The sequence below is a fragment of the Bombus vosnesenskii genome, unplaced genomic scaffold, assembly GCF_011952255.1.
Source record: "Bombus vosnesenskii isolate JDL3184/JDL3185 unplaced genomic scaffold, Bvos_JDL3184-5_v1.1 scf7180000013264, whole genome shotgun sequence".
NCBI lineage: Eukaryota > Metazoa > Arthropoda > Insecta > Hymenoptera > Apidae > Bombus > Bombus vosnesenskii.
This window is the reverse complement of record NW_022882924.1, coordinates 862,372-872,880: the sequence shown is the minus strand read 5'-3', so window position 1 is coordinate 872,880 and position 10,509 is coordinate 862,372.

Genomic DNA, 10,509 nt, shown 5'->3' with positions numbered 1-10,509 from the left:
CTGCCGTCTACCGTTCCCGCGAAAAGAACACCCAAACGTTTAAGCACTTCGATCCGCTGCTTTCACGAGTGTAACAAGTGTTTTAAATTCCTTCGAAACCACCCAATCGGCTAGCTTCGTACTAGCTGCTTCCTATTTCCGTGCCTTAGTTGTTGCTCGAGTCCACGACACTGCCCATTATCGCGTCCCCTGTTTCCAACGTTTCATTCGCTGATTTTTTCGCGATTTCTTCGACGAGCAATGTTCGAAGATGCGCGTAACGCGCGTAAGATTTTCTATATGGTACACGCGTACGTTACGTCTCGCGTTTCTACCGATTTCCAGTCGTGAATCAAATTCCTCCAACTTTGACGCAACGGTTAACGACAACGACAAACAAACGAACGAGCTTTCGCGCCGAAAGGCGACCAACCGTTTACGATTCGCCGCTCGCAAAACGATCGACGTTGCTGCATTCGCGGATCCGATGGCACGCACGCTCTAATTTTGAACTATGGTCGTTCGTGGAAGAAATGTTTGACGGTAGGCCAGGGTTTGCTGGGTAGGTTGAATCGCCGTTCGGGCACACCGCCGCGCGATAATCGTAATGAACGACAAATATTCATCGCGGTCGTATTTCAATTAGTTGCTACGGGCGGATAACAGCCACGATCTGCGATCCGATCTATGACCGGTTGCTCGCTTCTTGGTCTAGAAAGCGACTCGTGGCACGAGACCAATGATTTAGAAAGTACGTAACTCGTTCGCCGATAATTGTGACCGTAATTACGGCACGTATTAGCGTGCTTTGCATGTGGTAATTTCTGTTTGGTCGATTCAATTTGTTACGCGATACCTGTTCCAGTAATTAATCGTCCAAAGTAGAGGTTATTTGTATCATATTTAAATTTATATCGATAGCCGTGATAAAATTATCGTCGGATATAGAATAATTGACCGAGTCGTTGTTATCTCGATCCTCCAACGATATCAGAGCGAATTATCGGTAGCCATAAAGGTGTTCGGATGTTAATGGCAGGCCGACTGACGAGGAATTTCCAGTTTACGTTCCCCTTCGAACGAGTTCTTCTTAACAGCAATAATTGTGTTTCGTGCAAAGAAGCCTCGCTTGTCCGCACGATAAACGACGCCGCGGACGAGTTACGTTTGCTTTCGATACACGAAGCGTCGATTCTTAAAATAACCTTCGCTCGAGTCACAGCCAAGGCCTTCGTACATCCGACTCGAAATCACGGTGAATGAGAAACGACGATGGAAATCCGCTTGAAACCGTGTAAAATTCGCGATCGAGCCCGTTCGATCGCGCGTTGAAACCCAGACCCCGACCATGTCCCTGAAAACGGAACCACCCAAATGGATCGCACGGGTCATCTGGCGTCAAATAAATCCACGAGTCCGGTGGGTGGCGCGAACGCGACCGTGCCGATCTCGGCCGTGCGTTGCACATGGTTCATCGAGATATACGACGTAAACTCTTTCTTCCCCCATTTCACTACCTCTCACCCTCTTTAATCCTCTGTCTGTCGTGGTTCCGTGGGTCGGGTTCGCTCCTCTTCCTCTCGTGGGCCTCGTGGTCCCAGGAAGGACCACCCACCCAACCTATACTTAGCGAGGTGTCGGCAAATTGAGCTATAGATGCCGAGGGTAATGCAACAGAGGGGTGTCCGGCCATTCGTCGAGGGTGGGGGGTGCACACGGTGTGGACCAGCATCGTCGATACCATCCGGCGCGAGGTTATTAGGGACCTGGACGGCCTGGCCGGGCGGTACACGCTGCCACCACTAATTTCTTACAGCACCTGGTCTGTTCTTTTACCGCAAAAGACCGAGTCTGCCTTTTCACAGGATTTCGAGACGATCGCTAGACCCTTCGACACCGGTACCTGTCCCTGTTGCCTTATTGCCCGGCGATGAGAAGCTCTTTCTCTTTCGCCGTCTATCCGCTTCTTTTCACGCCGTTACGGCAGGAAATATTTTGTAGGACGCGCGTTGCGTCGGTAAGCTGCTGGATATCTACATCGACGGCGATAAATCACGAACAACCAAAAACCGGTAATAGGTGGAAGCATTCGTAATACGTTTTCGTATGATTAACGAGCTGCTCGCGTAGATTATTTCAAATCTATTATCGCCGAGTCGAAGGTAAATCGAAGCTCGGAGAATCTTCGTTCGAGTCGTGGCGCTTCCGGGGCGTCGAGAGGCGAAGAAACGGTTTCGCTCGGAACGATTAGCGTGGGTAATGTTGCGGTCGACGGACCGCAGCTTTTCCGGCATCGGGTCGTCGATGTTTGTATGATAATAACGAAGGTGTGGAGAAACTCGAGAGGCACTTGGGCTGAAATCGAGAAACGACCGGTGTCTTCGCCGTGTAGCGTATGGTAAGTCGGCAAGGAGGCTGGACGTAGAGCACCGAGAGACCAACACCTCGAGAAAGAGAACGCACGATACCGAGGACGAGGATGATAGAAGGGAAAGGGTAAAGAAGAAGAAGAAGATGAAGAAGAAGAAGATGAAGAAGCGAGGAGGAAGACGAAGAAGAAGAAGAAAACAGGTTGTAAGAGGAAGAGGAAGCTACGGGTGGAAGGAGTCGACGAAGGAAGAGGGAGAAAGAGGGGAAGAAAAGCGGTCCTTTTGATGGAGCCTTTGTCGGGTCTCGCGGCGCTCGGCGATTTGCAACTAAAATCGCCCCGTTCGCTTCGCAATCCTCACCCTCGCAGTGATTTGCTGCGAATTTATTAATGCGACCATCGGTGTGGGTCCATGCGGTGCTTCTCTTTCGCGAATGTACATACATTTCGACATTGTGGATAATCCTCGTAACCTTCTCGAGTATACCAGTTCTCGAGGACTCGTCGTACTCCTCCGTCGAAAGAAGCCCCATCTTTTCTCTCGAGACGCGAAATTCCGATGCGACAAATCGATCATTCGTCGTCGTTGGACTGTGACGCGGGTCCGCGTCGCGAATAAGCTCGGAACTGTACCGATGGCGAGTCGGTGCTGATCGATTGTCGATCGAGCGGCTCCCTGTGATCGAACGTTTCTCCGCTTGGCTATCCCCTTCGCGCACTCGCGAATTTCCACGGCAACGTGTAACGCCGTGCAAAAGTTAAGCAGAAGGGCCACTCCGCCTCTCGACACAATGTTGCCGGCCGGTCGGCGTATCTCTCGCGGACCCCGCGGAGATTGCATGTCCCGGGCGTTACACGCGCGGCCCGACGCGCACACGGAGAAGAAAAGAGCGTGTGGATGATCGTCGAACCACATAGCCGGCCGAACACGAGCGTGGAAATATGAATAATATAGAGGCGAGGGACAGGAGAGAAGGAGCGAGAGAAGGAGCGAACGACGGCGTCCGAGGAGAAACGAGGGGAACGAAGAAGGAGGAAGACGGTGAAAGCGGTGGAGGAAGAAGGACGAAGGAGAAGGTTGAGGCTGGTAGGCAGAGGCGAAGAGAAGGAAGAGAGCGGTAAAGGAGCGCGGGTAGAGACCACCCCGTGGCTTGTCGGCTCGTTTGATCTTCTCCCACCCCGGCCATCCTCCTGCACCCCCTTCTGTTCCCTCCTCCTTACCTTCCTCTGCCTCTCGCCGTGCCGCGTATCGTTCTTTCTCACTTCTCGGTTGCTCGTGCTCCGAGTGCTGGCCTGTTCCGTCGCTACGATTTCGATGTCGCCATCTCTCTCACTCTCTGTCTCTCTCTCTCTCTCTCTGCCGCGCTCTCCTCACGAAGAGGTTCTTCTTCACCGCGGTGATTTCTCGTTTCTCCGTCCGATCAGAAGGTTCCGTCTTTCTCCGGTCCGTTCTCTGTTCTCTGGTCTCGTGGTCTCTCACCTGCGGAGAAGAGGCGTCCGACACGTCAGAATCACACCTTCTACGACTACCCGCTCACTAATAATCCGAACCCCCGTGTGCCGTGATGCCGTGTTCCCGGGATCTGTGGAATTCTCTGTGTCCGAACCCATGGCCGGCTTTTGTCTCCTCGCAACCGTCCACCGATTCCAGCCCCGAATCTCCGTACAATCCTTCTTTGCACTGACGCGTCCTCTCTTCCTCTTCTCCGACGATTAAATCGTACGACGTAATTGTTTCTCGCGTTAGTCGGACACCTGTCCTCTTCCAACGTTTCCACTTCGATCCATTTATCGTAGGAGAAAGGTAAAAAAGAAAGGGGGTGAAAATGGCGTCGCATGTACACGTACTCTCAGCATCGAAACGAAGCATCGGTCATTAGGTGTCATTTTTCAGCGCTAATTGGGCCGACCGTTCGAAATATCACCAGCTACGCTTCGAGATATCGGAATCCGATAGAGCCGAAGGTAAAGAACGGCAAAATCTCTTCGGGGGAAATCCATGGCACGAATATCGGATATCGTTCTGCGGACCGTTGTAGCCTGGGCGTTAGTCGAACGCGCTACTTAATTATCCCGCGGCCTCTAATCTGCCTGCGCCGACACACACGCCACGCTATGCACCTAGTAGACGCTGCCGCGGCCGAACCTACTATAGACGTCGACGAACCTAAATCTCTGGGTTAACCGGCCCCGACCAACGGTGCTTCTACTTTCCAACTGTCGTAGATTATGACATTTTCTACGATTCAGCCGACGTTCGTCGACCTTTCGATCGATCGTACGTTGGACAGCCTGTATCTTCCGTTAAATAGCGCAGAACCCAGGACGTACGATCGTACGTTCCGTTGTATCGCGCCCGATCCAATTACGTCGAAATATTCACGTTCCCTCGCATCGACGATGACCTCGGCCCCTTCCTCCTGTGAGAGAACGAACGGAAGACGGCTAGGCGAGTCTCGAGAGGCGGGAGGATCGAGGACGAAGAAAGAGTCGCATCAGGAGGAGGCCGCGAAACGCCACCGATAAATTTCTCTGGAAACTGGAATGCCCGGGACCACCTCCACGCTTACGAGTTGCAACACTTCTGGCCGCGCTGATCGGACAAACTGCCGGCCGGCCGGTGATCTATAGTGATGTCCCGGCCTCGCTCGGTACAATAACCGAGGTGAGAGCGAGAGTGTAGGGGATCCAGAGGTCTGTAATCAGCAGCCGAGCCGCTGGCAGACCCTGCCGCCTGGTCCTGGGCCTCCTTACCATTAACCTATCCGGTACCCGTTCCGTTCCGTCAACCTGACGTCATCGTGATCCCTGATCATTCTATACGCGCGTATCCTCGCCGCGTGAAACGACCTGTACATCGATCCTATGCAACTTTCCTGCCCCCTAGGTATCCTTCTAGGACTAGTTTAGGTCGTTGCGACGATGATTCTACCGGTGATTGATGCGATTGTCTGTGACTTGGTTAATTGCTTTCGCTCCAAAAGGAGCAAAGTTGGGCATGTTGATACATCTTTGCGGTTTCGATGCGATAGTGTGTAAGGCCATCGACCACTAAAGGGCAGGATTTCTAACAAAGAAACTAAAACATGACGTCATATATGAAAAATCGTGTAACGAAAAGATACGCAAGGATAACGCATTTAAACGGACGAGAATGGTGAATTGATCAAATTTCTAACGAAAAGTCGATGACAGAGCTCTAACGTTGAACGAAAAGCGCGTATATATGTATGAATAAGCAACGAGCGAAAAATTAAATCTTTGCTCTTCGTACCGCAAATTGATTTCGTGCGAATCGACGCGCGAATATACCGTCGGTCTCGAGACGGATGAACTGGTTTCGTACGTAATGCGTCATTTTTCGTTTCGACCACGAAACAAATTGTTTAATTTTAAGATCGCCGCTTTACACCAACCATCGACGGGACATGCGATCCGTATGGAAAAGTCGAGCGAAAACTGCGCAGTATAAAACGTGTTAACGATCGTTCCATTCGTCGAATACCAGCACGAGGTGTCGGTTAACAGCATTTGAAACGCAAAGTTGTATCGCTTCGAGCGTTTATGCAGTGAAACGAGTAAAATCCATTCGTTCGTTCGTTTATGAGTTAATGCGTTTCCGTTCGATAGGTTAGGAGCTCACGAGGGAAAAGTAGCCGTTGATTCGCCTCGTCCGTTCTTCGATACGTTATATCGTACGCTCCACATCGAGCACAATGGGAAAATAGATCGTTCGATCGGAGTATATTTTATGGACATGTGGTGCGTCTAACGCCGATACCGATATACTACCGTCGTCGTAATTAGCGGTCATCGAGGACTCGTTCCGTCGGACAGACTGTTTACCGGGAATGATCGAACGGGTAATCAGAACGGATGATTGACGGGTCTGATTTTGACGTTTACAGGCTGTCAGGCGAATGAAATCGACGTCAGACATCCGCTAGGCAACTTTATCATTTATTATTCCAGTCTACCGGCTTTCCCTGTTATTATTCCGACCGTGCACTGTCGACGATTTCGAGTATCGGCCGGTACACGTTTTCTAACGTAGATACGCACGGGATCGTTCGGCTAACGGCGACCGTGGCGAACGACAGACGCGTCGGACAGATCTAGTTAGCGTTCGTGGGCTATCGAAGCCGACCGAACCGGTGTCCAACGCGTTTATTAAATGGTTTAATTTGCCAGCGATCGCCGCACGAGCACACAGGATATTAATGACACATACATGGAAAATTGCACGGTACACGACTAACCGGCGGCGACTCGAGACTTAGAAAACAAACGCGACCCGTTTCGATATTGGCGCGCACGCCGATCTCCAAGGCGGACTCCAATCCCGTACGAATATCGAGACTAATTCCCGCCAACCGTTCATTTAACTGTCAAACGATGATTAATCGAGCGAACATGGCCAAACGATTGACCCGGCGAAACTGGCCAACCGATTAAATCGTTGGATAGTTTAACGGCGCGCGACCGATACCGTGCTATCATTTACGTCGCATCGACGTCCTGCAGCTTCCACCTGCTTCCTTATTCGCCGCGTAACACGGAAGGAGTTACGTAATCCGCCGTGTTCGTCTTGTTGCCTCTTCGCTATTGCACGAAAAACGTCTGGCGTTTGATCTAGAAAAATTCATCGAATCTTTCCGACAACTTCCTATCTCTCTTATTAAAAAAAAAAAAAGCCTTAGAGTCATCCATCTTTTAATCGTACAATTCTTTGAACCTTCAAGGTTTCAACACGATCTTCTTACCCCTCGAACATCCTCGTCAGATACTTTACACGACGATCGTGCAGTTTTCTCAGAAATGTCTTTGCTCTAAGCATCTTCCAAGAACGATGATACTAGAGCGAATTACGCGATTTTTGTCGAAACACGAGACGTTACGCGATCGCGGTGAATCGGTCGTGCGTTGATTTTCGTGCGAATCGCACGATACCAAGAGTTTGTTAGCGTCCGGACTGTTGAATATCATGGCTTTTTAGCCTGCAGGTGTCATTAGGGCGAGGACGAACGGACGGACGCTGATTGGTCTCGGCCGATCGCCTTCGGGGACACCGGCTCATCAGCTGTCCCGTTCGCGCCGCCGCCGTCGCCGCCACCGACGAAGACAACGACCACGACGATGACGACGACGACGACGACGACGACGACGACAAACCAACGTTTCCGTTACGTCTATACCAAGTTTCGTGTCCGCACTGGGATCTTCTTTCGCCTTCTTCGATCCCGATTCCGCAGTATTACGCAGTAGAGGAAAATAGTTGTCACTGGGTCGTCCGACTACCGAATATAGCGATAGTTTCGTGTTTTTTAAAGCGTTCAGCTCTCGTGGATCTGGCTACGCGATGGATCAGACGAGATAGACTCTTGCACAGTTCGGTGAACAGAGATTTAATTAAAAGCTAGTATCCGTGATGCGCGTACGTAAAGATACGGACACGGTAGCTGTTGTAGATCGAGCTTTTTTATCTTGTTCGAATCACAAAGACTTTGTCAGCGTTCACGGCCAGTCTTGCTTCGTTAAACTCTGACAGATTTGGACTCTTATCCCGTTCAGTGGGTAGAGAATTTGCTAAAGGTTGGCGCGGGTTTTCGTTGACGTTGGTCCTTCGTGCCAATTCTGCGTTCTTATCTCGTTGGAAGCGCAAAGATTTCGTTAGTATGTCAGTTAGCCTCGTCCACGTCCATCACGGAGGCGTAGATCGAAAAGGGGCCACCGAATCGTAGTTCGCGAGTTCTCGTTAGCGTGGCTAGTTTCGCCCCGAAAAAAAGTCCACCTTCCGTGTAAATGAAACTCGTTGGCGAGGAGGAAGATCAAAGACCCCGGCAGGTAGAGGGCTCCTTCACGAGCACAGAGCAGTCGGTCTACGGGGAATCTAAAAAACGGCTGGAAAAAAGAAGGGCCGAGAAAACGACAACGAAGGATGGGGGCAGGAGGGAAGAAGAGGAAGAAGAAGAAGAAGAAGAAGAAGAAGAAGAAAATGAAGAAGAAGAAGCGGAGGAAGAAAGCGGCCGAAGGAGGAAGAAAAGATTTGGGCGCGCAACGAGCGACCATCCGGCGGATATCGTATTAACGAGGCCCGTTGATGGGTCCAGCCTAGATTCACGCTGTCTAATTACATCGTGGACCGAGGGAAACTCGTTCCTCGCGTGCTGAAGCGGATCACGTCGAAATTATGGATCTGCCGCGCGCGGGGCCACGACTGACTGACGCATGACTGGCTGCAGGTTAAGCGAGTCAACGAGTAAATGAGTCCGAATTACGTGGGCGTGTCAATGCCAGAGAAATGATCCTCTGCCCTGGCCGTGCCGCAGGAATTCCCTTTGCTTCGAGGATTATGCAAAGCGCCAATCGCTTTCGGCAAAGTACCGATCACCGATTTCCCAGTTATTTGGACTCCGTTTGTGTCCGTCTGTCTCCATTTTCGGATTACCATACCACCGGTCGCGGTATACTAATTGGAACATTTATATTAGCCATTCGAAGAAAATGAATATAAAAACATCGTGTCTCTGAGTTGGTTAGACCCGTTCCCGTGTCCTTGAGAGATTAAACGAATCGTCGGACAAACTGTAACGTATCTCCGCGTTGAATCGCAGTTGATCGCCAATTTACCAAAAACCCTATGAAAGACGAAGCCTTTCTTCATCGACCAATTTGCATCGCAAATTCTCTCGCAGCTAGAAGCGTGAATAAATCGGACAAGGAGAAGGGACGAGCAAGGTAATTTCACAACGGTGCAAATAAACGGGGGGTGGGTGGTCGCGTGACACGATTAATTATCTGCGAAGGATTGTTTGCTCTTCTTATCGTCCTCCGTTCGATAACGCGTGTATCCGACTCGATAATGTCGGCTCAACATCGTTTTATTTTCCAACGATGTCATTCTCGTTTCGGCCGGACCCGCGGACAATAAGCGAAATTACGTTGATATGCCGGTTGGATATCGGTTGAGTTATTGGTGTATCGGCTATATCGAGAAAATTGGCGGTGGTCATCATCGCCATTATGAATTCTTTATTTGGATGTTGCGGCGCTTGAATTACAGGGCGGTGTGGGCTACCTTGCTTACTGCTTCATACGTGGACTCGTCGATACCAGCGACGGCTACGAACCGACAACGCCACGTTTCGTTCGAACCAGCGCGCGATTCGTTCTAAATCGAATCGCCACCGTTGTTCCGTTCGAACGAATACGATCCTTCATTACGCGTCCATCGTCGTCTTTTATCGATCCGTCGAACGTCTACGTCGATGAATAATCGACAGTTATCAACGACCAGATACGCAGTGAATTCGCGAAGAATATAAACGACGCGAGCTTTTCCAAACGCCGAATAAATCTCCTATTCCAAGCAGATTCGAAGCGCATGCGTGCATACTTGGAAAAGTAGTAATCAGATTTCTTCGCCTTTTCCTTCTCCCTTGCCCTTTCCTTCTTTCACCGATTCTTCTCGCTTTCCTAGTTTTTGCCGCGTTTTACGTAACCGCATCGCGAAAGTCTATATTGCGGGGAGAACGTCTCGAAGCGGTATCGTCGTTGCACACGAGGCGAGCCAAGCGAAACGTGTAATCAGCGTGTATATGCTCATCGCGAGTAATCACACCTCTAATAGACATCCTAGATTCAGCCTCGATTAATCGATCAACGACGGCGGTAACGACGCGTGTTTTATATCGAGATAATGACGACAGGCTAATGACGGGCTCATTAACGAGACTCGATATAAAATGGTTCCGTTTAGCATCAGATATTCCGCTAACAGGAAGTAGGTCGGTAATACGCGCTTCGGGTATCTTGTCGTATATCTCTCTTGTTTGGGCAGAGACGGGGAAGAGACGACCGAGGTAAAGAGGGGAGGAAAGAGAGAGAGAGAGAGAGAGAGAGAGCCGTCGCCAATGTCTGATTAGCTCTTCTATTTACGAGGCAGAAGCTAACGGCGCGACATGCGAATCGCCATTAAAAGCAGACTGTGTATTAAAAACTCGATCGTTTGTTCACGGCTGTCGACCTTCTCACGCATCGTGTTCGATAACGTGACAGTTTTCACGATCCATTCGCGTTTCATTAATATTTTCAGAATCTTTGACGAGAAAACGAGATACGTGACTTTTCATACATAAACTTTGAACGTAACTTCGTACTTA